A 27874-nucleotide genomic window follows, 5' to 3' on the forward strand; every position below is an offset into this window, starting at 1 on the left:
CTCCTGTGTGATGTTGTGCTTCAGATCGTCCAATGTCTGGGGACGTGTGGCGTAAACCCTGTCTTTTAAGTAACCCCATAGAAAGAAGTCCGGCGTTGTTAAATCCGAAGATCTCGGTGGCCACAGGTTCCTGGAAATTATTTGGTCGTCAAAGAAACTTGCAATTAGTTCCATGGATTCATTTGATGTATGGAATGTAGCGCCATCTTGCTGAAAATATCCTTGACTCAGCTCTACATCGTCCAGTTGCTCAACAAACTCCATGAAAATCAGTCGGTACGCTGCAGTGTTCACAGTCTGGTTAAAAACAATTGGCCCCACTATTCTCTGTGCGGATATTGCGCACCAAACTCCGATTTTAACCGGGTGCATAGGTGCTTCATGGATGACATGTGGATTTTCGATGGCCCAATGGCGTGAGTTCTGTGAGTTCACGTAAAGAGTCGTTGATTTAATGTGTACTGCATTTTCACGTTGACACAAAATGTCGAAAACAGCTGCCAACAATAGGAATAAAACATAAACATCTGCGCATCTAGTGCTGCCAACAATAGGAATAAAACATATACATCTGCGCATCTAGTGACAAGGAATCGAAACTCCAGAACATTCTGCTTAATTCGGTGCTAAAATTGGGTCACTGAATGAATTTTCAACGGAATAATTAAAGAAAGAAATGTGTCAGTTCTATATAAATCACTCTGTATATATATATATATATATATATATATATATATATATATTCATACTTCCGTTTACGTATCGTGTGAAATATGATTCATTGAACGTAGATACATAAAACTAAAAAGTAAACATTTCTTGGGGCTCCACGAGAAACTTTTGCTTCAAAAAGGGCTCCGTGGCTGAAAAAGCTTGGGAACCGCTGCTCTAGAGCAAAGTTAAAAAGTAAAGGTAATAGTGCATCTCCTTGCTTTAGCCCACAGTGAATTGGAAACGTATTATTATTATTATTATTATTATTATTATTATTATTATTATTATCACTATTATTATTATTATTATTATTATTATTATTATTATTATTATATCTTCCTCTGTCTATCAGCAATTTAACATAAATTCGCTAAAGAATGTTCAATGTTGACCTCATTAGTTTTCTTGTTTATAACATTTTGATAACTATGAACTGTTTTGTTTTGCCTTTTTGTATCAATTAAACATCTCTAATGTTATTTATTTCAATTATGTATGTTATTCAAAGTTACGAAATCTTTCCACGTCTACCAAGTGCTATTTCGAGAATGATGAGCAAGACCTGAAGCGCACGAGAGTTACGAAACGAGACTCGAAAGATAAATGCAACGAACACAGCGAGCGAGAGCGGCAGTTAGATTTGTTCATCTCAGTTACAAGCGACTAACTCGGTAACCAGCCTGGTTTCGTCTTGTACGGTATGCACTGTATGTAGACCTACCCGTAGGTGAGAGAATCGTTCGCAATGAATTTCTTTATCGTTGCAGTACACTACGAAAACACATCATCCTACACCAGCCGTGGCGAAAATGTGACTCGCGAGCACATTGTGGCTCGCAATGATAGCTATGCATTCCTCTTGCTTCCTACCTCCCCCAACTCCCACCCTCTCACTCACTGGAGTCAAACTCCGTTCCATTTGTATTTGTTTCTGACCTGTGAGTGGCGTATCGTCGCAATGTCTCTCTCGAAACCATGTACCTCTACAAAAACGAAAGTTGCAAGTAGGATGGGAGGACGTATTTTTTTGCTGCCAATGTGATGAGAATATTAAATGTATGATTTGTTCACAAGTATTATGAGGAAAACGGTTGTATAACATAAAACGACATTATACATGTTACTCATGAAATATTAAAAGGTTAAGTATCATCATCATCATCATCATCATCATGGTTTAGGCCCTTAGTCCTGTTCCATTTCCAAGAAATCAGAACTGTTCTCTCCATCTCTTTCTGGGCCTGCCAAGATCCCTTCTACCAACTGGTTGATATAGGAACATCTGTACAGGAGTGCGGTTTATGTCCATTCCCATCAGATGTTGGTACCACTGCTGTCTAAAAGAGTCTATGAAGCCAACTCTATTATTATTATTATTATTATTATTATTATTATTATTATCATCATCATCATCATCTCTGTACATCGATCCTTTTCCAGCAGACGTATAATAATGCGGTTAGATCTTCAATTTAAACTCACAGATTTACAACGTGGTGTTAAATGAAAGCTAGATGTAAGAACTTGACAAATGTCGAACTTTTCAATAAATAAATATCCGTAGCTTCGTTCTTTCGCTTGCTCTGTTGAAGTCATGTTCACTACAACTTACGTTTGTGAAAAATTATTTTCAGCAGTGAAAATAGTAAAAACCTAATTTAGATCACAACTGACAGACAAACACCTTCGTGATCAACTACGACTGGCAGTGACATAATTCCTAATTTTGAAACTTTGTTGCAGAGACATTATGAAGACAATTAATTTCAGGTTGTGATAATGTGTCCTATGTTTTCTTGTTCATTTCTTTCTTCGTTACACGTACTACACATTAGTTTGTAGCCTTGTACTGTATAAAATTATATTTAAGTGCTTGACGTAAGGAAAATGAAAATCCGTTAATAAGTCAGACAGTTGCTTCACTTCCCCTTCGAGTGTTCACCTCCCTCCATAGCGCTATGCACGTTGCAGGCTACACAGTGTCTCGGCGCACGATCACATTTTCGCCACGGCTGTCCTACTTATCAGCATATTTTTGTATATACTCGCAATACAAACTTCAGCATTTCTTTTCAGCCTGTAATACTGGAATAACACCTCACACAATATTGTGATAATCAAATTACGTGGATAAATCAATAAGGCCTAAATTGAAAGTTAACAAACATCCTTCGTATGGCAATGTCAGTTACAAAAATACTCCACAGGTGAACCGAGAGTTTCGAAAGTGACACAGAGCTCCTGTCCACCTGTAGCTTGGAGCCGCCAGTAGTCCGCTGGCCCTGCTGGTCTCCGCATACTGATGCTCGCTCCTCTATAATTACACCGTGAAATATTTGAACGGTATTAATTGAATATAAACTTGTAAATTAATTTATGACAGCTCGAGGTGTAATGAGGCTGTCTTGTGTACAGAATGCCCTGAAATTCTAGTCCCATCCGATATGTACGTTCGCTTTCGTTTTCATGAGATACTTGTTGTGACAGGCCTACTTCATGCATTCGATCATCTCCCAGGAAAATAAATGTCTTTTTCCGTCATCTTAAACGTTGATCAGTTACATACAGGATGGGCGGGAAGTAATTAGGTATTAAAAACGGCGCATAAAATCTACATTTACAACGCTAATTTATTGAAATTAATTTTATGTGTACATTACACTGGTTAACAGCCATTTTGCATCTGGTGTGTGATAAATAAATTCATATAAATTTTTGGTTTAGAATTCGAAAAGGCTTTCGGAATTGCTGTATCACATAAGAGTTTTGAGATATTTTAGATTTTATATGGATTTTTCAATATCTTTACATTGTTAATTAATTAATTTATTTATTTATTTATTTATTTATGTATTTATTTATTTATGTACTTATGTATTTATTTATTTGTCTATAACAGGGCAAAGCCCCAATTACAATAGACAGTAAAGATATTGTTTTAAAAAACATAGAATTGCATATAACATGAAAAAGAGATAAAACAGATACAAATGCAAGATGTCATTTTTCGGGGATTATTGATTATTACACTTTTACTACGTCATACTACTGTACTTTTGACCAATAAAACGGTACGAAAGGACGTATTTCGACCGGTCATGGTTGCTTATCACTAGACTTCGTGGAATTGCCACGAGAATCGCAAGGTTTACTGCACACGCGGTATAGACTGTATGAGAAGGGGACGTGCAACGTGTGGAGTATGCCTCTAATGTAAACACTGAGCAGTATACTGCGGTTACAATAAAACCTGTACCCTGCATTCAAGAAATATAATGAATGATCATTGAAGTAGGAAATGTCTAAACATGTAAATACACAATTATTTTGTAGTGAGATATATTAACTCTTAAAATTTAATGTAAGATACATCATCCTTGAATATGTGCATTGCAGTGAAAAGTTACGTACATTTTGAGCGACTGCAAAGTGAACCTCCTCCGATGGTCACTTAAACAGTTTTTATTTTGGGAAAATGTACGTTCAACATTACACGATGTAATAGGTGCATATTTGAAGAACGGAAAGTCACTACTTTTTAGTACACCAACTTCAGATGTCTTGTCGTGACCTGATAGTACATCATTTATAATACGAAGTTGTGAATAGGCAGAATTTTTAGCAATAATGTTTCTCAACTTACATTTAACTTTTTCTGAAATTAGTGAATTGTTATTTTGGATAACGGTTTGTGATACTTTATCACATTATATTAAGGGCTTCTAACAGGATGATGCTTTTGGACACGATTTTAAAATTAGAATCAATGAACAGAATATCTTCCAATAGCTGTTTCGAAGGCAATGATTTTACAGCTGCAACAGCGGAACTGTCTGTGCTATTCAATGCATCAATTACCTCCATTATTTTGCCGTAATGTTCTGCATAATAATTAACAGCATCCAACCACGTTCTCCAACGGATCAAGACTGGCTGCGGGGGTAAGGGTATTCCAGGGGCAATTATTTGGAACAGCAACACTCTCATTGTAATATGTTTGATTGAATTCTTGTCTGCACTGAACAAATGTTAAGCTTTGACTATTCCAATCACAGTAATGCAAAAACAAGTGCTTACATAGGTATACATTAGCTGTAGCTGCTCTATCTATTTGGACCGGTCACAACTCTTAACATGAACTGCTTATACTACGAGACCGGGCGGTCGCTCACCTCCTCTATACTACTGTACATAGGCAACCTGATTGCATGCTGCGTGTGGCAATTCAACGAAGTCTACTTATCACACAATTTTATCACTTCCCTGGCTTTTATTTTTATCGCTTCCCTAGCATTTGCTTGTTTTTTTTATCACTTTCCTAGCATTTGTTTCTTTGTTTGCCAACATTTCAAACTGTAAATTCTTTACGGTATTATAAAACATGCTTTGCGACCGTCATTTGTTTCACGCATAGACAGTCGACTGAAAATAGCGGTTCCGTTCAAACGTTTGGTGAACGTAACATTAGTGAAATGGAATTTTAGTAAGTTAATATCTATTTTATTGTATTCGAGTACTTTATTTCTTGTAATCTTTTTATACTTTCTTCTGTTTTTATTACCTCCCTACCATTTGTTTCTTTGCTTGCCAACATTTCAAACTGCAAATTCTTTGCGGTACTATAAAACATTCTTTGCGATCGTCATTTGTTTACCGCATAGAAAGTCAACTGAAAATGTCGGCTTGGTCCAAACGTTTTGGTGACGCTAACATTAGTTAAATAGAAATTTAGTAAATCAATTAATATTTTATTTTATTAGAGTACTTTATTCCTTCTAATCGTGTAAAATCAATTAAGAGGACACTTATGTGAGTTTCAAATCTTTTACAATTTTCATCCAAAATTTATGAATTTTAAACTACATATACATGTCTACAATACTGTCATCAGTGCAAAATTTGGTGCCATTAGGGCTAATAATTTTGAAATGATATGTTTTAAATGTATTCTACATTGACATCACTAAAAAAGGTTTCTTGCATCACAATTTTCACAATTTTTAGATTATATTAGCTCGAAAGCTTCAAAATAATCACGGGAACATAAATTAATTAGCTTCTTGACCTTGGCCTAGATAGAGAGTCACAAATTTTTAAGTGGATTTTCTTAATTTTGCACCATTATTTCACCATAATGTCCCCTTATCCCACCCGATTTTTTTTTCTCTAGATAAATCAAAATCTCTAGTAAGATTATCGTTTATAAACATATCATAAATCATCTTAACTTTCGAAGTTTCAGCGATGTCAAATACAGCAAAAAAAAAAAAAAAAAATAACAGTAATTAAATGAAAATGAAATACAAACCTAATCATTTTATTACTTAAGCATAGGTCTACTTTTTGGCAACGAAGATTTTTCGGCGTCAGTACGATTACTTGTAATATCGGCCAGTTACGTGTTAGAGTACTACTGCTGGCACAGTCACTCCGGCCTGGAATTCGGGGGCACGCTGTAGAGCACTGATGCAAATGAGCCGCATAATTCAGACGCGCGCAATCAAGCGGCCGCCAGTAGCCGCGCGAGCTGATTACAGGTTATTAGAAGACAGCGGCCTGTGTGGCATCTGCACTCCCGTTACCCCTTTCAAGCACGATTCCACCCCGCTATAAAAACACTGACTGTCATGAGGTTCACGCCCTCCTGCAGCACGCCGTGGCGGACGGCCCCAATTCTCGGTACTTGTCACTGTAAACTTGCAAGAGTCTAGCTCTAGCTGCTACTCTGGCACTGTAATTAGGTGCATAGCCGATCTTTCTTATTCCAACCTGCTGTATGACCATTTTTTAAATTTTCACATAAACTTTAGTAACTACTCGTGGATGATTCTAACCATGGATATGACAAGTAGAATTGAACTTTATCGTTAAAGTGTCACAAAACTTTTGTGTGTTAGGACCTAGCAGTCAATTTACTGTCCTATTCAACTTATTAGCTCTATCATCACTCTAGTGATGCTCGATGGTCAAACTTTAACTATCGATAGTATTATCGCGATTGTTTTCTTCGATAAATTGTAACCGACATAGACCACAAATATGGTCGACATTACCGAGTGCAATATAAATTCAAAATTTAGTAAATTTGTCATCTAGGCGTTAATAAAACACTAGACTATATACAGGGCTTTCATTTCAAAACTTTCCAGTCTAAATAACTAATTATTTAAATTGAATTAAATTTAAACAAAAAACACGTCAATTTAGATATTGAGGGAGAAGTCTGAAACCAGGCTTAATTGTATTTTAGATCTCACCCCCACCCCTAGCCAGCCCCACTTTGAAATTTCAAATGGCACTCCTATATTTTTATACTTAAATATGAAAGAGCATTCAATTGTTTATACACCTAATTCATTTGTTTTCGCATGTTTTGTTTTCTATCGTCGCCTGGCAACCTGTATTTTTGTTATTATCAGTTGATTGTATGATGAAAACACAGCTTACGTTGTGTACTTTCCTAAATTTAATCAGTAAGGATGATTTATGTTCTCTCTTGAAAGTTATACTCCATTTTAAAATAATTTAATACACAAACACAACCATTGCTAAAAATGCTCAATACGTTTCTGTAGCTTTATTCTCTTCAGCTCTAATCAACAACAACAATACAGGTTTCCAGGAGGCGAAAGAAAACAAAAAATGCGAAAACAAATTAATGAAGTGTATAAACAATTGAACACTCTTTCACATTTAAATATAAAAATATAGGAGTGCCATTTGAAATTTCGAAGTAGGGGGAGCTATGGGGGGGGGTAATGAAATATAAAATGCAATTACGCCTGGTTTCAGACTTCCCCCTCAATACCTAAATTGACATGTTTTTTTGTTTAAATCGAATTCAATTTAAATAATTAGTTATTTAGACTGGGAAGTTTTGAAATGAAAGCCCTGTATGTACAGAATGATAGAAATTAACTTCACATGTTGAAACAAACATTTATTTCAAACAAAAATGTAGGAAAACAACACACAAAAATATTACCATTTCAGACAAACAGATCAATAAATCGTGATATTATATGGAATAATTTGTTATTACAGCATGTTTACCGAAAATGTAAAAGAAACATTAGTTACTTTCAGTTACCACAGCTTAATAATTACTCGTAAGCACGGTGGAAAACATTAATCACATTTCAGTCATCTTATGATGTCATCAGATTCATTTCTTAGGCTTAAGTTCTCTGATCTTTATTTCAATGGAATTTCAATTCCTAACCTTTTTCTTCCAGGGTGATGAGTGGATAGCTGGGTCGCTATATGGATAAGTGAATAGATGAGTGAGAAAAGCGGGTTGCTGAGTGAATAGATGGTGGATGGGTGAGTGAGTGAGTGAATAGATGGGTAGACGGCTGTCAGGTGAGTGAATGGATGAGTGGGTAAATGAGTGACTGAATGGCTTATAGATAAAAAATGTTTGGAGGGGCGATAGATGGTTGAATAGAGAGTAAGAGAGTGAGTGAGAGGACATGTAGACCTATGCGAGAGGGAAGGCAGATGGATAAGTGGTTATAATTCAAGGGTTCAGAACCATAGTGGGCCAAGCGCCATTTACTAAAACCGTAGAAAACAAGGGTTAAAATGAAGTTATCACCAGAATTCAATGGAAACATATAGCCTAGCAAGTAATATAAAGTATACACATTAAAACTAAATGATATGTCAATCTTTATTAAACTATGGTATTCACTTAATTTTTAACCCTTGCTTTCTCCGTTTTTGATAAATGGCGCTTGGCCCACTTTCAATTTTGTTGTGGCTGAGTGAAAATTGAAACTCTAGATGGGCGGCTGAAAAGGAAGGTGGAGTAAGGAGATTAGCGGATAAATGAATGAAATGTTGTATCATTTATGAAGGAAATGTTGAAAACAGTCCATAAAGTACCAATAACTTACATTTAAAGAGGGTAGAGAAATTCGAATACACTTGTCACAAGCAATCCTGTGTTTCGGTAATAAAAGCCATATGAAAAACAGGGTCCGGCAGAATGATCTCCCCAATTCGAAACATAAATAAAAGAGCAACATAGATTCTATTCAAAATTTATTTTACCATCTTACAGAAGAATGCTTGCCATTTTGACTTTGTTTTAAAGATAATATCGTCCAAATGTTTGCCCTCACAAGCCATATATCCCTGAAACAGACACGTACGTCCTTATTCCTCAAAAAGTATGGCTCTATTATATCAAATTATGCAACAGCACACCAAGCAGTAACTCACTCGCTGTGGAGAAGTCGCTGATGCATTTCTCGAGGATTTTCTTGGGCCCAATACTGAAGGGTTTGTTTGTTGACGCAGCCCGACAAATGGAAATGATCTTGGTCACTACGGACCACAAAGCACAACAGTATCGCCTGAAACATTTACCAATATGATACAAATCTGGCTTTCAGTAGCTCCCTGTAAAGCAGGTTTGAATAATTTCAAGGAAAAATTGTTCCGGGATCAATACCCGGCCCCGGAACAATTTTTCCTTGAAATTATTCATTTACCAATATATGGTTTCGCAAGCGTCTTGACTGTTGAGCCAGCCACGTTGCGGAAATTCCTGAGCCACCATAACTTTGTAGGGATGGAACTTGAGATCTAGGTGTAAGATTCGTCAGACACTCTAATCAGATATTCCCAATGCCAGAGCATGTTCAATGGCTGAACATCGTGGAGAAGTGGTAACAGCATGTCTGACTGTTTCGATATTCACCGGAGTCCGAACTTTGCGGCATCTACCGGACGACTTCTGTTTGAAAGTTGAACCTCTTGTCTGAAATTTCTCTCCCATAACAGGAGCCTATGGTTTTCTAATCATGAATTATTTCGTGACGACCTATCTATAAAATGGGTACGAAATTGTCGCTGTATTGTAATCACACAGTCACCCACATTTTTTTAAAATAGGCCTATGCTTCAATAAGAAATGCACAATGTTCACTTGTCCACGCCATGATGGTAACTGAAATGGCATGGTGAATTGAATTGAAAGAGGAGAAGTGGGAGGAGAAATTTAAAAGGTTCGCAAAACGCGTCATCGCAAGGGCTTCGGGACTGAAAGAAACTGAATATGTGAGCTCCAAGCCTGTTGGCCACTTGTCTCACTCCGGGTTATGCTGCTCCACTGAAGAAGCTCTAGAAAATTTTGAAGTGAAAAAGCCAAAATGGCATGGCTTGTGCTGCTCAAAGATATATGCCACTCAAGCGCAAATATCAAGAAACCTATGCAGCGGCCAATTCAAGCAAGAGAGATCATTCTGTCGGAACTGTATAAACTGAAACTTTTCGCGTATCACAACATGTTTGTAGACTAGTGAAAAATGATTTCATTCCAAAATCGTTCCTAAAAGAACTGAATACTTTTTGCAGTTATATCCGGAAATTCGAAATTCTCGGGTAGATATCGATTAGGAAAATAAGTGACTAATTCGTCAAACACGGGCTATAGAATTCTGATGACCACATGTAGGGCCTATGTTTTTATGAATTCGAATTTATTAGAAAGTTAGGACTAATTCTTCCAGGCACACAACGCAGGAATTACATTCGACTTTACACCGCAGCCTACAACTTACAACATCAGAGTTTCTCTGCAGTATTAAATCATCATAATATATTAACAAATTTTGTACGTAAAACTTACTAGTTAACAATACGAAGTTAAGGTTTAGCCTATTCATCGTGATGATGAAAAAATTAAAATATTTACATTTTTTGTAGACAATCAATTAATTCTGTAAGTAGGCCTATAGTATGCTGAGGAACATAAATTAAAATTTACATATTTTCTATTGCAAACCTGAATATATAGAGTGACAACCCGAAACAGTTTTCAAATTAAATTTCCACTTACATTATGATGTCTTCAATCCATAAAGTCTGGCATGCATATCCATTCCTTGGTGTGTACTGAGAAGAAAGAAGAAACTTGTGTTAATGCTTCAGTGTTATTGCTATTGAAAATACGAAGTGTTCACTTCTTTTTCCTTAGAATCCGAGACTGGTACAGCGACCATGCTACATGGCAATCAAAATATCCTGTCTCTATTAGGTTTAAAATCTCGAACTTTAAAGAATACGATTTTACACAGAACACGGGTACGTACGCCACAGAAATATAATACGATGAAGGAAGTATAGGCATGCAAATTAACTTCCACTTCTTCACATAGGTCTATAACAAAATGGCTCAGGAGCAAGAGTCAGTAACCTGAATATAATATTAAAATAGGCCTAAAAAGCTTCACCGGTTGTTGCATAATTCTCAAATTTTCTTTCCGATGTGCAGCAAAAATAATACAACGTGAACGAAATTTGCAACACTGAGGCTGTTTAAATCGTCGTATTGTAGTATTAGCCCAATATGTATTTTATTTAACGATGCTTCCACCTACAAAGGTGGTGAGTGTCGAAATTCTAATGTAGCCTACATGTGGAGTCCTCTATCTGAAAGGATTCCTTTACGTAAACTAAAATTACGACCCACTCTGGCCAGCTTTATTTCCCATTCGGAGGAATCCGTGCGAAGGATTTCATCGCTCTTTAAAATCAAAGGCCCACAACCTCAGATTCAAGAGCTAGAACGAGGATGGGGATATTTTGATGACGATGGGGATATTAAGTTATAATCATGGTTATGGCTATGGTAATAAAGGAGTATATTGATCATGTGGATATATCAGTGATGGAGATAGTGTATATTGATGAAGGGAGCAGATGTCTACTGAAGATGGGAATAGGCCTAATACAATTATATTGATTATGGAAATGTATTGATGATGTTCGAGGATATATTGATGATGCGGATATATTTCCGATGAGAATTTATTATATTGGTAATGAAAATATATTGATGAAGCCAGAGGATATATTGGTGATGAGGATATATTGATAATGGGAATAATTATATTCGTGATGGAAATAATTATATTGGCGATGGGAATAATTATATTGATGATGCTCGAGGATATATTGACGATGAAAATAATTATATTGATGATGAGAATAATTATATTGATGATGGGAATAATAATATTGACGATGAAAATAATTATATTGATGATGGGAATTATTATATTGATGATGATAGAGAATATATTTATAATGGAAATATACTGTTGATATTCGAGTATTATATCGATGATGGAAATACATTGACGATGGGTAAAATTATATTTATGGTTGAAATATATTGATGATAGGAATATAATATTTATGGGGATATACTGATGATGACGAAAGTTATATAATTGGAATATGAAAATATATTGACAGATGGTGTATAATTATGATTAAAATTTATTGATGATAGGGGTATATTGATGACGGCGTTATATTAGATTATGACTATATTAATGTTGGGCACAGAGTAAACTGAGGGTGAGGATATATTAATTATGTGAATATATTCACAATGATATAGCAATATAATTATTCCCATTATCAATATAATTATTCTCATCATTATAATTATTCTCATCAATATAAATATTGCCATCATCAACATACATATTTTCATCATCAATATAATTATTCCTATCATCAATATTTATTGCCTTCATCAATATAATTATTTTCATCATAAACATAATTATTCTCATTATCAATTTAATTATTCTCATTATCAATATAGCTATTCCCATCATCAATATAATTAGTCTCATCAATAAAATTTTATTATTCCCACCATCAATATAATTATTCCTGTCATCAATATAATTATTCTCATCATCACTATAATTATTCCCATCGTCAATATAATTATTCTCATCATCACTATAATTATTCCCATCATCAATATAGGCCTACTTATTCTCTCATCGATATAATTATTCTCAATATCAATATAATTATTCCCATCGTCAATATAATTATTCCCATCGTCAATATAATTATTCTCATCATCAATATAATTATTCCCATCGTCAATATAATTATTCTCATCATCAATATAATTATTCCCATCATCAATATAATTATTCCCATCGTCAATATAATTATTCTCATCGTCAATATAATTATTCTCATCGTCAATATAATTATTCCCATCGTCAATATAATTATTCTCATCATCAATATAATTATCCACATCATCAATATAATTATTCCCATCGTCAATATAATTATTCTCATCATCAATATAATTATTCCCATCGTCAATATAATTATTCCCATCGTCAATATAATTATGCCCATCGTCAATATAATTATTCCCATCGTCAATATAATTATTCCCATCGTCAATATAATTATTCTCATCATCAATATAATTATTCCCATCGTCAGTATAATTATTCTCATCATCAATATAATTATTCCCATGTTTAATATAATTATTCCCATCATCAATATAATTATTCTCATCGTCAATATAATTATTCCCATCATCAATATAATTATTCTCATCATCAATATAATTATTTCCATCGTCAATATAATTATCCCCATCGTCAATATAATTATTCCCATCGTCAATATAATTATTCCCATCATCAATATAATTATTCTCATCATCAATATACTTATTTTCATCATCAATATAATTATTCTCATCATTAATATAATTTTATTCTCATCATCAATATAATTATTCCCATCGTCAATACAATTATTCTCATCATCAATATAATTATTCTCATCATCAATATAATTATTCCCATCGTCAATATAATTATTCCCATCGTCAATATAATTATTCTCATCGTGAATATAATTATTCTCATCGTCAATATAATTATTCCCATCGTCAATATAATTATTCCCATCGTCAATATAATTATTCCCATCGTCAATATAATTATTCCCATCGTCAATATAATTATTCCCATCGTCAATATAATTATTCCCATCGTCAATATAATTATTCCCATCATCAATATAATTATTCTCATCATCAATATACTGTAATTATTCCCATCGTCAATATAATTATTCTCATCATCACTATAATTATTCCCATCATCAATATAATTATTCTCGTCATCAATATAATTATTCTCATCGTCAATATAATTATTCCCATCGTCAATATAATTATTCTCATCATCAATATAATTATTCCCATCGTCAATATAATTATTCTCATCATCATTATAATTATTCTCATCATCAATATAATTATTCTCATCATCAATATAATTATCCCCGTCGTCAATATAATTATTCCCATCGTCAATATAATTATTCCCGTCGTCAATATAATTATTCCCATCGTCAATATAATTATTCTCATCATCAATATAATTATGTAGAGCAGCTGGCTACGGACTGGAAGGTCCGGGGTTCGATCCCAGGTGGTGACAGGATTTTTTCTCGTTGCCAAACTTTCAGAACGGCCCCGAGGTTCACCCAGCCTCCTATAAAATTGAGTATCGGGTCTTTCCCGGAGGTAAAAGGCGGTCAGAGCGTGGTGCCGACCACACCACCTCATTCTAGTGCCGAGGTCACGGAAAGCATGGGGCTCTACCTCCATGCCCCCCAAGTGCCTTCATGGCATGTTACGGGGATACCTGTTTACCTTTTTACCTTTATCAATATAATTATTCCCATCATCAATATAATTATTCTCATCATCAATATAATTATTCTCATCATTAATATAATTATTCCCATCATCAATATAATTATTCTCATCATGAATATAATTATTCTCATCATGAATATAATTATTCTCATCATCAATATAATTATTCCCAAAATCAATATAATTATTCTTATCGTCAATATAATTATTCCCATCGTCAATATAATTATTCTCATCATCAATATAATTATTCCCATCGTCAATATAATTATTCTCATCATGAATATAACTATTCTCATCATCAATATAATTATTCCCATCGTCAATATAATTATTCCCATCGTCAATATAATTATTCTCATCATCACTATAATTATTCCCATCGTCAATATAATTATTCCCATCGTCAATATAATTATTCTCATCATCAATATAATTATTCCCATCGTCAATATAATTATTCTCATCATCAATATAATTATTCTCATCATCAATATAATTATTCCCATCGTCAATTTAATTATTCCCATCGTCAATATAATTATTCTCATCATCAATATAATTATTCTCATCATCAATATAATTATCCCATCGTCAATATAATTATTCCCATCGTCAATATAATTATTCTAATCATCACTATAATTATTCCCATCGTCAATATAATTATTCCCATCGTCAATATAATTATTCTCATCATCAATATGATTATTCCCATCGTCAATATAATTATTCTCATCATCAATATAATTATTGTCATCATCAATATAATTATTCCCATCGTCAATATAATTATTCCCATCGTCAATATAATTATTCCCATCGTCAATATAATTATTCTCATCATCAATATAATTATTCCCTCACCAATATAATTATTCTCAACATCAATATAATTATGCCATCGTCAATATAATTATTCTCATCATCAATATAATTGAGGGACTTAGAACAAAAAGCAGGTAAGTGACGGAAACCTAGTTTTGAGGAAATTACAGTTAAAGTTCTACATGCAATGATATATTAAACACTAGTTTGGTGATGCCCATATAGCAGCACTGCTCTGTGTGATCACTTACCTGATTTTATCCCAAAGAAACATCCTTTTGGGCTATCACAACACGCACTTATCTCATTTTTTTTAATAATGTCACTTACCTGCTTTTTGTTCTAAACCCCTCAATTATTCTCATCATCAATATAATTATTCTCATCATCAACATAATTATTCCCATCATCAATATAATTATTCCCATCATCAATATAATTATTCTCATCATCAATATAATTATTCCCATCATCAATATAATTATTCTCATCATCAATATAATTATTCTCATCGTCAATATTTATATGAATATAGGCCTTTGGTATTTTTAATGTTGGGAACATATTTTTTATTTATTGATAATATTATGTTTGTTATATATTTATCATGGAGATATATTGATGATATTGATTAAGGGAATATAATCTATTAATGGTGGAGATAGATATGTCTTGATGTTGGTAAGAATAAATGATGAAGTACTGATGACGATGATTGTGTTTATGTTGATATAATTAGGCTATATTGATTATGAGGAGCAGAATGTACTGTCTTGATTACAATGGCAATGTTGTTGAATGTATTAAAATTAGACAGGAAAAGAAGAAATAGAAATAAAGGACTATTTTTAAAAAGAAGAAAAGAGTAATATGGTGAAAGGAAAGAGAAAAAAGTAAAAAGGAAAAAAAGATGACAGGAAGGAAGACGCTGTGAACATACACTCCTAGCCGGATGGGATTCTAATATTGCAACAGTACGCGTAATGCGGAACCGATTAAAAATATTAGCGCAACACGAGATTGGGAGTAGCGGCAGCCCTGGATTCATTGTTAAAACAGAGGAGCGCAACAATCGAAGAGTGCACGAGCCGCTCGAGGGAACGCCGTTCCTGTTATTAATTACAGCGGGGGAGGGCGGACAAATGTTGCGGTGCGGGGTGTGAGCTTCAAACGCGAGCCGCCCCGGCAACAGCGGCTCAAGGCGCGGCGGACCAGGCCGCTTCCTACACCGCGTGGAATGAATGACTGCGATTTCGGCACTTCTTAGTAACCATCAAAACCCCATAAACAAGGATACAGAAGTCAATGATACCAGCTTCCGATATTTTTTAAGTCTTACCTGGTCTCGTCAGTATGAAAACCCGTTCATTTTTGTTTTCTTTTTCTACCCTAAAGAATTTTTTTTTATAAAAATTCATTTTGTTTTTCTTTACGTCTATATTAACATAGATAGCCATTTCCTTTTCGAAACACAATGACTTAGCTACTTTACACCTAAAATGGCGGACTTTAAAAGAGTAGTTTGTAACACTACACTACCTTTCTGATGACGTGGGCCCCCTCTTTCTCTCACATTACTTTAGTGGAACCCCTGGACTAAGGTGTAGAGAATGTGGGACATGGTAGTGTGAATTTTGGTGCCAATTTAAAAAGAAAATAGTTTAATTATGTTTTTATGTAACACAAAACAGTGAATGTTTAAATTTATGTATAGTAGCTTTATATTATTATTATTATTATTATTATTATTATTATTATTATTATTATTATTATTATTATTATTATTATTGCTTTTAAGGAACTCGGAGATTCATTGTCGTCCTCACATAAGCCCATCATCGGTCCCTATTCTGAGCAACATCAATCCAGTCTCTACCATCATATCCCACTTCCCTCAAATCCATTTTAATATTATCCTCCCATCTACGTCTCGGCCTCCCCAAAGGTCTTTTTGCCTCCGGCCTTCCAACTAACACTCTATATGTATTTCTGGAATCGTCCATACGTGCTACATGCCCTGCCCATCTCAAACGTCTGGGTTTAATGTTCCTAATTATGTCAGGTGAAGAATACAATGCGTGCAGTTCTTTCTCCATTCTCCTGTAGCTTCATCCCTCTTAACTCCAAATATTTTCCTAAGCACCTTATTCTCAAACACCCTTAACCTCTGCTCTTCTCTGAATGTAAGAGTCTAAGTTTCACAACCATACAGAACAACCGGTAATATAACTGTTTTATAAATTGTAACTTCCAGATTTTTTGACAGCAGACTGGATGATAAAAGCTTCTCAACCGAATAATAACAGGCATTTCCCATATTTATTCTGCGTTTAATTTCCTCCAGAGTGTCATTTATATTTGTTACTGTTACTCCAAAATATTTTAATTTTTTCACCTCTTCAAAGGATAAATGTTCAATTTTTATATTTCCATTTCGTACAATGTTCTGGTCACGAGACATAATCATATACTTCGTCTATACGGGATTTACTTCGAAACCTATCTCTTTACTTGCTTCAAGTAAAGTCACGTGTTTTTCCTAATCGTTTGTGGATTTTCTCCTAACATATTCACGTCATCCGCATAGACAAACAGCTGACGTAACCCGTTCAATTCCAAACCCTCTCCGTATCACTAGGACTATCTAGAAGTAAGATAAATTACCGTTTATTTTCTTTATATATACATTCAGGATAGTGGCCAATATAAAAATGTTCTAACTTTATATGTGTCCTTTTTCACTTTGCATATACGGCAACACTTTTGATTCAATACGACGTTGCGCTTTCACATGAGACAACAGAGAACATCATAGTGATAACGGATTAACGTCCATGCTATGGCAGGATTCGAACTCACGACTTTCGGCCGTCATTAAGTTGCATGCCTGTGTCGGCTCTGGATCATACTAAATGATCGAGTATCTGGGCTTGCATTTCTGCTGCTATCGCATCGCACGGCTTGTTCCACTCACGCACGCAGTAACCCGAGCGGCTCTACACAGGCAGGCTGACCCGCACTGACCTCGCAGATGGCGCGTCGGACAGGGGCCCGCATGCGCGATAAGGGGCTAAGACGCTCGCCGCAACACAGCTCAATGATGACGCGGACACACGCGTTGGTCAGCGGCACGACACCGCGTGGTACGCGGCGTCGACGTTACCGCAAGCGCACCCCGCGTCATGCGTGTACCTGCCGGGCGGCGGACTGGCGACTCCGAAGAACGAAGACGCGTCGGCCGGCGCTGCGGACCTGGCCCGCTGTTGCGCGCAGCCGGCGGGTTGCCAATAGTACCGGCCGCTCTGTTGCTGTGAGGCCCGCGCCGCCGCCTACACCGTGCTGCGGTCCGGTACACTCCGCTCCGCGCAGTCTGGGCCCCCGCATTCCACAAATATGGGGTCCCGACCCCACTCGGGGTCGCCGAACCGACTTTCGGTGCATATGCTCCAATTGAAATCAAAGAGCATGTTCATGTCACCGTCTGTCTTAAGAATTAGGTTCCTTGGTCCCATCTAGGGTTGACAGATTTGCAAAGTGAAAAAGGACATATAAAGAAATATAAAAGAAAAAATCGGTAATTTTATTTTATTCGCCTCTAGATAGTCATAGTTAGGGACCATACTTTGTTCCAAGAGATTATGGGCCATATTCATAGACATTCTACGTCTCGGCATCCCTAAAGGTCTTTTTCCCTCCGGCCTCCCAATTAACAATCTATATGCATTTCTGGATTCGCCCATACGTGCTACATGCCCTGCCCATCTCGAACGTCTGGATTTAATGTTCCTAATTATGTCAGGTGAAGAATACAATGCGTGCAGTTCTGTGTTGTGTAACTTTCTCCATTCTCCTGTAACTTCATCCCTCTTAGCCTCAAATATTCTCCTAAGCACCTTATTCGCAAACGCCCTTAACCTATGTTCCTCTCTCAAAGTGAGAGTCCAAGTTTCACAACCATACAGAACAACCGGTAATATAACTGTTTTATAAATTCTAACTTTCAGATTTTTCGACAGCAGACTGGATGATAAAAGTTTCTCAACCGAATAATAACAGGCATTTCCCATATTTATTCTGTGTTTAATTTCCTCCCGAATATAATTTATATTTGTTACTGTTGCTCCCAGATATTTCAACTTCTCCACCTCTTCAAAAGATAAATTTCCAATTGTTATATTTCCATTTCGTACAATATTCCCGTCACGAGACATAATCATATACTTAGTCTTTTCGGGATTTACTTCCAAACCTATCTCTTTACTTGCTTCCAGTAAAATTCCCGTATTTTCCCTAATAGTTTGTCGGTTTTCTCCTAACATATTCACGTCATCCGCATAGACAAGAAGCTGATGTAACCCGTTCAATTCCAAACTCTCTCTGTTATCCTCGACTTTCCTAATGGCATTCTCTAGAACAAAGTTAAAAAGTAAAGGTGATACTGCATTTCCTTGCTTTAGCCCACAGTGAATTGGAAACGCATCTGACAGAAACTGACAGAAAATATTAAAATGGATTTGTGGAAGGTGGGATATGATGATAGAGAATGGATTAATCTTGCTCAGGATAGGACCAATGGCGGGCTTATGTGAGGGCGGCAATGAACCTCCGGGTTCCTTAAAAGCCAGTAAGTAAGTATTCAAAGGCATTCTTAGCGCGGGCTTCCGCTGGATGATCAGTGAACTAACGTTTTTCGTATTCATAAACCAGTGTTAGCGATATATGATATGAATCCTGCACAAGTAACCAGTCCATAGCCGGGGCTAGTATAGCACGCTCGTAGCGAGGGCTAGCAAATTGTCTATGAATAGCATCCTATAAGATTAAGCATTACGCACGTCCATCTAGCAACCGAAGCACTTGACTGACGCTCACACGACTCTTGTTTCTCAAGCGTGGCGGAACAAAGCATGGACTACTTTAACAATTACACTAATATTGAAGTTACTTAAACTATGTTACAGTATGTACAGGCTATTTTTTACTATTTACACTATAATACGTTTATACAAATCGCATTTTCGTCGCCTAAAACAAACGTTTTTCCCCATTTCGTAGTGATACACTAACAAACTTATGTTTCTCTGCATGGGACCATAAAACTTTTGATAGATATGTGTGCAGACACATGAATTTAACATTTGTTTTAAGGAATTAGAAGAATCTGATGGGATTTGTAATTTTTATTCTTGTTTTCATATATTAATATCAATATTAATAATAATAGACTAACAAGCAAACATTCTGATAGGAGCAGATAAAAATATTAAATTATTTTCTTTCACCGTGTTAATAATGTCAAAAGAATTGCTTTTACAAATTTTCGCCACTCAACTGCAATTATGAGGGCCTTATTTGAGAGCAGACTGGATGATGAAAGCTTCTCAACCCAATAATAACACGCATTTCCCATATTTATTCTACGTTTAATTTCCTCCCGAGTTGTAAGTTTACTCTGATACATAGTTTTAGAATTGACTCTTCAATAAATAATTTTCTTTTTATCGTATAGGCCTAATTTTCTGGACAAGATAATAGTTTTCCCTTCCCTAAATTCTTACTGTCAGAGTAACAAAATCTACATCGATATAAGACATAGTCCTCCTACTCCTCCTTCAATCAAACATTATTTACAATATTAACCTTATTTTAGGGTTGTGTACTGTAATGCAAGATATATTTCAAAATATTATAGCTTACTTATTTTGAAAATTGCGTACAATAAGGTAAATAATGTTTGACCAATGTAACCCTTCTTTCTTTATATTAGTATAAATAATTAAAATAGCGTATTTTGTCAGAAAGTTTGTTTTTCGTTTCTGTAGTAGAATATGATCTTTCTGCAAATATTAGAGCCTACTTTAGTAAAATATTTATTTTTAATACATATCAAATTTCCTTCATTATGTAGGCTTAATCATTCTTTCGATCCCAATAAGTCTTACGTAACACTAAATTGCAATTGTTTAACTCTTAGAATTACGTGTAACTAAAGACATCTACAGTTTGCTCTTACTGCTATTATTATTATTATTATTATTATTATTATTATTATTATTATTATTATTATTTTTATTCCATTGTTTTCTGCATTGATGTTATTTGTCATGGAGACTATTTTTATGCATTTACAACAGTCTTCGAGGTCTAGTTTTATATCATGAATTCAACATCAACTGGAGCACAAACAAGATGCAAGTGTTTCCTTAAAGTACCTGTGCGACGCGCCAAATATGTCAATATAATCTATGAACAGCTAATCTTATCTCCGTACGCCCTGGAACAGAATACGGTTCCTCGCCATAGTGATACTACCTAGGCCTACTTCTCTCCGAGGTAAATTTTTTCGAACGAATATTTCTTCTTTCGGATGAATCATAGTATCATCTGTTTGGTAAGGTTATCGCTACAATGTTATAATTTGGGGGAATAAAAACCCTTGAGCAGTCGCCGAACATTAGAAAGACTCGCCGAAGATGAATGTAATTTGTGCCATTTCTGTAAGTAAAGTTTATGGACCGCTCTTTTTTGCGGAGCAAACTGCAACATGTTACAAAACTGATTGTTTCCCCAACTTCTAGAACATTCGATTGAATTCATTTTCATCCAAGACGGTGCCCCATTTCACTTCTACTTGGAGATCCGGTGTTATCTGAACGACATTATTCCAGCACGATGGATTAGAAGAGATGGACAACAAGATCTTGTTCTTCGTCTATGGCCTTCCAGGTCACCAGATTTTATTCCTTTCAATTTTTATCTCTGGGAGTACATAAAACAAAGAGTGTATGTCCCGCCTATACCTGCTACCGTTTAAGATCTGAGACATAGAATTGAAGCTGTGAATTATGTACAGTAACTAAGGACCAGTTGATTCGTGTGTGGCAAGAAATGGACTACTGCATTTTGATGTCTATCGCGCAACACCTGGTACTTATGTTGAGTGCATACAACCTCAAGGATCATATAACTTTTAAACTTTGAACCTCCCTCTATCCAGTGATGTGCGGAATGTGTTTTTGTCTTTTACAGTTAGGTTAGGGTTAGGGAACGATGGCTAGGGGCGGGTTAGGGACGACCCTTTAGCACGTCGGCCATACTGAGGCCTATTGTGCACCCCGAATTATGGGATGAAGATTAGGTGTACCAGCCCACCGATCACATGAGACCCCTCATCCTCCCACCCAATACCCCCGCCCTAAGTTCATACCCCTAAGGTAACCAAGCAGCACAAGATCCATTCCAACGGCCCATCCAGGGTGTCGAAGCGCCCTTAGAAGTGCTCTTAGGTAATGAATTCTGGTAAAGATATAGCGGAAGGCTTGGAATCCAGAGACGGTTTCGGAGAGGACGCCCCTCCAGTAAGCGGATGAAGACCTACGTCATGACCTGAATTTGCCTATGGAATGAGATGATGAAGATGAATGATATGATATGAAATCTAAATTCTTTTTCTACACGGAAGAGGAAGGGAAATGGACCGTGACAATGAAAATTACAATCCGACATTTGCCTAAGTAACTGTGGAAAACCACGGAGAAACCACAGTCAGGTTGGTCGGTCCGAGGATTTGAACCGCGAACCTTCCGAATGCGAGTTCCGTGCGGAATGCATGACCCACCTCGCTCGGTTCATCGTTTACAGTTTGTTTGAAATAAAACTTTGAAATCTGCTCCATCATTCTGAATAGCCCTGTATGTAAACCTGAGTAAATGAGATATTTGAGGATTCATAATTACTCGCAGTTGCTTGGAAATGTTTTCAAAAAAGTATTTAGTTGTTCTGCTCCTGATTCACGATCATAGCCTAACAATGATGTTCGGGCAAAGGAGGTCAAGTCATTTTTTGTGCAAATGGATTTTTGTTTCCGAGGTAAATACACAAGTGAGTGAGTAAAAAACAAAAGAATTAGTGATGTTGATCGATCAAAATATTTAATCGATTAACTATTTCAATTTAATAGATTAATCGAGTTTTGACCGAGTTGAAAAAATGTTTTAATATATTGTAATACACAATTATTGTTAAATTAAACTTGTGTTCGGTGATAAGCATAAGTATTTAATGTTGTATATCTGTATATATTGTATCGTTATATTACTAAACAACTACTTTAATTATTTACTAACATATTTATTATGAGACTTATAATTTATTGTGTCAATTTCTCCCGGAATTTTTGAGACTAACATAAATAACAAAAAGTATGAAGACTCACTTTAATTAATACTGCTTCATTCATGATTTTAAACATGTGAGTGCATTCACATGCTCCGAATTAAGTGCCGCTCTACGTTTACTAACAATGTTTCTTGCATTACTAAACACGAAAAATTTTTTTTTCCTGTCAAGCACTTCTCCACGATCGTTCAATTTAAATCCAAACGTTTCACCGAGTTTATCTCTAAAATTCTCATATGACATAACGGAGTTTACACTTTTCACAGACCACAGAAAACTGATTTTTTTTTCTTTATCAAACTAAACACACAACCTTCATATACAAACTCAGTATAGAAACTGCAACTGCAAAACTACAGTGGTCGAAAAAGAAGACTGGCCCCTATTGTAATCGAATTACCAGATTTTAGAAAGAGAAGAAGGTAGTTACGCTCTCACTTACACACAGTGTAGACATGGCTATTTTATAAGGGATGAGGGGGACGAATCCCAGAAAAGTATGTATTTCGTAAGCTAGGAAGATGAGTTCACAACAAGATGGCAGTTTTCTTGGAAAGCCATAAAACTTAACAAGGGTTTCGCATTGTGTTTCAACTTTCAATAGAGGTAGACTAGGTCATTGTCCTCATATCTCCATTTCTTTCTGATGTGTTTGTGCAAAGATTTTCCCTACAATACCTGGCTTACAGTTAGAAAATAACAGTACTATTGTGCTTTTAAGTAAGCAATTTCCGAGAGAGAAATTTTGTCAGAATTTTTAGTATGAGTTTGTATTAACAAAATAATAATTAATATCAACTACAACAGATTAATTTTAATCGACTCGATTATTCGATTAAATATTTGATCCATTAATCTTACAACAGAAATTGATCGATTAATCGATTAAATCCCACAACACTAAAAAGAATACTAATATTTGATGTTTTATTTGTGTAGAAATTTATTTGCAATAAGGGTGCTAACTTTAATTTTAATTTATCTCAAAACTAATTTTTACGACTTATCTCCCTTTACCCAAACAACATCGAATTATATTGTTTGCATCAGGAACAAGCTACGTGAGTTGTCGTTAGGCAGGGATTTATTAGTAGCTAAACAAGTGAATGACCAGCTCACTAATTAGGTGGATGGACAGGTGTTTGGCAACGAATCCGACCTGCAGTTAACTTCTCAGTCATTTGTTCGTTCGTCACTTGTTCTGCTGCGGCATGCAGTACGACTGGGTACGTTTCCAAACCGTATTAACCAAAATCATGATTATTACTAGCGGAGAGACACTCCTGCCGGTGCCGCCCACTGGAGGGCGCTCTAATCTCTGATCGGACCCATAACTCACAGCTAACTGGCAGCCTATCTGCCGGCCGGGGGCGACGGACGTGGAAACAATACGGGCACCCAGGCTGATCTTCCTGCGTTTTATTTCCCTTGAATTTATTTAAAGATGCTAATTCAATGGCTGCGGTTTGCTTTTTGAGGAAGAGTATTAATTTAATATCCCTAATAGATATTTATTTGTATATCTATGTTATTATTACACTCAGCACTGTGGTGTAATCCGCACGCCTGCATTGTATTCGAGATGTCCGGGTTCGATCCCAAGGACCGGCTAACCTGACTTGGGATTTTTGTGCTTTCTCAATTTTCTCCTGGTAAATATTGAGATAGTGCCAAAAGAAAAGGACGATGACCTGTTTTCTACCTCTACTCTCAATTACCACGCTTCGACACAGTCATCTTCTCCGTCAGATGGTATTTAGCATAGACAAATACATTAGTAGACCTCCAACTCAATGTTCGAGAAACTATTGAAATTTATAAGCGAATGTTAAAGCCACTGGTGGCATAATTCGGAACTACATCTCATATTACACAGTTCAATCAACATTACAGGTACCGTCATTTCACATAACTATGGTCCACGACACAACCATTCAGAGAACATTATATAAGTAACATAAACCGTTCGTAGATAGCTGCAGTGACTTGATTTCAAACTACAGTGCAGCAAAAATATAGATAAACGAGATTCTCCGTTGTGGAGTACAAAATTTGAATGGTTGTATCGTGGACCATAGTTGTGTTCCAGGACCACAATTATGGGAAATGACTGTATCCATTATACCAACAATATTATTCATCCATTCATTCATAGTATTCTGCCCAAGGGCAGGTCTTTCACTGCAAACCCAGTAGGTCTATTCTCCAATCTTTTCTATTTTCCCTCTTCCTATTAGTCTACGCATATGATCCATATATCTTAATGTCGTCTATCATCTGATAGCTTCTTCTGCTCCAAACTCTTCTCTCGTTCACCATTCCTTCCAGTGCATCATTCAATAGGCAATTTTTTCTCAGCCAGCGTCCCAACCAATTCCTTTTTTCTCTTCCTGATCAGTTTCAACATTATTCTTTCTTCACACACTCTTTCCAACACAGCTTCGTTTCTTATTCTGTCTGTCCATTTCACATGCTCCATCCTCCTCCATATTCATATTTCAAATGTTTCTAGTCGCTCGTAATGTCCATGTTTCTGTCCTATACAATGCTACACTCTACACAAAGCACTTCACTAGTCTCTTCCTTAGTTCTTTTTCCAGAGGTCCGCAGGAGATGCCCTTTTTTCTATTAAGAGCTTCCTTTGCCATTGCTATCTTCCTTTTGACTTGCTGGCAGCAATTCATGTATTATTATTATTATTATTATTATTATTATTATTATTATTTTATTTAACGGCGCTGTATCAACTATAGCCTTACAAGTTTACTTAGCGCAGATGGGATTGGCGATAGCGACATGGTATTTGGTGAGATTAGGCCGAGTATTCGCTATGAATTAGAATTATCTCACATTCGCTTTAGAATACGTTAGGGGAAACATCGAAAAAAACCTAGTCAGGTAATCAAGCCATGCGGGACTCGAACCCACGCCCGAGCGCATGCAAACGCGCTGCCGCTGAGCTACGCCGATGGCATTATTATTATTATTAATATTATTAATATTATTATTAGACTACTATTATAAATTAAAGTTGCTTCATTATAAATCTGTAAACAATTAAATTCTACATAAACAAAACCTTCCTCAATTCCAGTTCAAACTCAACTAAAATTATAATTATTATTTGCTTCAGTTTTGCCATCAATCCAAATCAACTACGCATCTCATAAATGCGACCTCCCTGATCATGGGATCGGCATGACGCAGTGCCGCCGCAGAGACATCACAGGACGGTCACAATACAACGAACAAGCACCCAATCTCGTGGACAGAACATAAATTCCTTCCAATGCCCACGACGGAAATCGAACTGCCGCTTGGTTAGGAAGCATACGCCAGTCATGTCAATTGATGCCCTTAGGCGCAAGCGCACGTTTTAGAGCTCAGGAGAGCCTGAGCGCCTTACAGTGGAAAGGAAAGAGACAGACGAAAGAGGTAGTATATGCCGCTTGGTCGAGCTATATACAGAGATAGTCAGCACTGATTCAATATATAAAGGGAAGAGAACTTATTAAAACTGTATCCGTGTTAATTTTTAGACTTGTCTGAGAAGTAGGCCTATAAGTGCATTATAAGAATTTAAGTTTTAATTTTAATGCTCATTTTTAACAAGTTTGAATTTTTATTCAAAAGGAATATTTTCTGAATTTTTTTTATAGAAAAGTGAAATTTTCAGATATAGGCCTATTTACTTAGTAGCCTTCCAGGTACTGAAATAATGTTTTCGTAAATCTAATATATCGTAAATACGTATTACTGAAGATAGTGTATTACAAATTTTGAAAATATTCGCATGGAAAATGTTTGTAAAGAAATGAATTAATATAGCAACTACTGTTACATCATAAGCAAAAGATATGTGCCCATGTGTTGTAAAAGTGCCAGCTCTCAGCTTCAGCAGGTTTCGAGAGAATAGTTTGATATTCTGATGACAGGAAGTGCTCAGCAATATCACCTTAAAAGCATACTGCGATAAGAGGTTTGTTATGTAATATTAGTTACACTTAAAACATATAAAGTACCTAGGTAACTTTGCTTTGTACTAGAATATTGTTTTGATTAGTTCACTGATTACTTTTATAAGGTCCACACCTGTGGAGTAACGGTCAGCGCGTCTGGCTACGAAACCAGGTGAACCGGGTTCGAATCCCGGTCGGGGCAAGTTGCCTGGTTGAAGTTTTTTCCGGGGTTTTCCCTCAACCCAATACGAGCAAATGCTGGGTAACTTTCGGTGCTGGACCCCGGACTCATTTCACCGGCATTATCACCTTCATTTCATTCAGACGCTAAATAACCTAGATGTTGATACAGCGTCGTAAAATAAGCCAATAAAATTTAAAAAAAAACTTTTATAAGGCTAAAGACACCATCAATATCAATTTCAACTTATCATGTTATACTCAATCTACTTTTTTGGGAATATCACTTTCTTTATGAATGGTGTGTTCCGTCACTTAGTATAATATAGTTGTACGGCTATGGACTTATGTGAATATTCCTTCTTAACTCTTTATTGTGTTATTAACGTTTAAAACACAACTGAAATATTAAGAAATTGGTGTTAGTACTTTTGTTTTATATAGAGAATATAGATAATATCAAACAGAAAGGAGCCATATAAAAATGACGACATAAAAT

The 27874-nt window shown here is 35.8% G+C and overlaps 1 protein-coding gene and 1 long non-coding RNA gene across 2 annotated transcripts in view; one reads left to right on the forward strand and one right to left on the reverse strand.

Moving 5' to 3' along the window:
- The window catches only part of LOC138695364 (protein gooseberry-like), a 213486-nt gene that overhangs the window by 116995 nt on the left and 68617 nt on the right, over window positions 1-27874 (forward strand). The window lies entirely within an intron of this gene.
- Window positions 1-27874, reverse strand: part of LOC138695375 (uncharacterized) — a 112505-nt gene that overhangs the window by 15934 nt on the left and 68697 nt on the right. The window contains exon 2 of the long non-coding RNA XR_011331141.1: window positions 10562-10617. This is a non-coding gene — a long non-coding RNA (uncharacterized lncRNA). The remainder of the gene's footprint in view (window positions 1-10561; window positions 10618-27874) is intronic.

The sequence above is a fragment of the Periplaneta americana genome, chromosome 1 (genome assembly GCF_040183065.1).
Source record: "Periplaneta americana isolate PAMFEO1 chromosome 1, P.americana_PAMFEO1_priV1, whole genome shotgun sequence".
NCBI classification, from domain to species: domain Eukaryota; kingdom Metazoa; phylum Arthropoda; class Insecta; order Blattodea; family Blattidae; genus Periplaneta; species Periplaneta americana.